The sequence below is a fragment of the Nannospalax galili genome, unplaced genomic scaffold (assembly GCF_000622305.1).
Source record: "Nannospalax galili isolate Female #2095 unplaced genomic scaffold, S.galili_v1.0 scaffold87, whole genome shotgun sequence".
Classification (NCBI taxonomy): Eukaryota; Metazoa; Chordata; class Mammalia; order Rodentia; family Spalacidae; genus Nannospalax; species Nannospalax galili.
In genome coordinates, this window is record NW_008360320.1 from 12,995,973 (window position 1) to 12,997,154 (window position 1,182).

Sequence of the window (1,182 nt, forward strand, 5' to 3'; positions counted from 1 at the left end):
TGTGCCCACTTTTCTATAACCTTTTCATTCCTGTGTACAGTAACTTAAAATTGCAGTGATTGAGAATAACCCACATGTTTGTATAAATTGTTGAAATACCTTTGCACCCTGTAAGAATGGACTTAAAAGTATTGTTGGGCATGTGTGCTGGAAATACATTGATTGCTCAAATATAAGGAAATGGCTCAATGAACATGGTTGTGGGAGGAGAAAGAGAAAACAAAGCTGGTCTGATGTGAAATATATCTGTTGTAATAAACATATTTAAACAAACGAACAAAACAAAACAAAAAAAAATTCCCTTAAGACACTATCTTTCTCCCTCCTGGCAGCCATCAATTGTCAAAAGTTCCTTAGGTTGGGTTGGGACTTCCCATCTACTTTACCATGTCTGTGGTTAGATTTTTTCTTTGGTTTGATCTTCCATAGACCTTGTGCATGCTGTCAGCATTGCTGTGAGTTCATATGTGTAACTGAGCAGCTGTCTGGAAGACACTGTTTCTTTGTGGTTATCTACCACCTCTGGCTCTAACCGTCTTTCAACTTCCTCTTCCACAATGATCCCTGAATCTCAGGAAGTAGAGATTTGAAATAGGTGTCAATTCAGAGAGAATAAATGATACAAAATGCTGGTATGGATGCAAGGAAAGGTGAAGCCTCATCCATTGTTGGTGGAATTGAAAACTGATGCAACTACTGTGGAAATCAGTGTGGAGAACACCTTAAAAAAGTAAAAGCAGGGGCTGGTGAGATTGCTCAGCTGTGAAGAGCATGGACTGCTCTTGCAGAGGACCCGGGTTCGATTCCCAGCAACCTCATGGTGACTACAAACCATCCTTAACTTCAGTTCCAGGGGAATCTGAAGCCCTCTTCTGACCTCAGTGGCAAAGCACGACACAGGTGCACTCACATGCAGGCAATACACTCATACACATAAAATAAAAATAATAAATAAAACACTAAAAAAACTAAAAGCAAATCTATCATATGATCCAGTCATACCACTCCTTAACAAATACCCAATAAATTCATCCTACTAGAGAGATACTTGTACAGGCATGCTTGTTGCTGCTCTTTTCACAATAGCTAAAAGATGAAGCAACCTAAGTGTCTCTCAACTGACTAGTGGATAATGAAAATGTGGTTCATTTATACGATGGAGTTTTACTCAGCAGTAAAGAA

General features: G+C 39.2%; 1 protein-coding gene across 1 annotated transcript in view; it reads left to right on the forward strand.

Annotated features, from left to right (window-relative positions):
• The window catches only part of Lrp1b (LDL receptor related protein 1B), a 2,166,816-nt gene that overhangs the window by 1,925,543 nt on the left and 240,091 nt on the right, over window positions 1–1,182 (forward strand). The gene's annotated exons all lie outside the window — the stretch shown is intronic.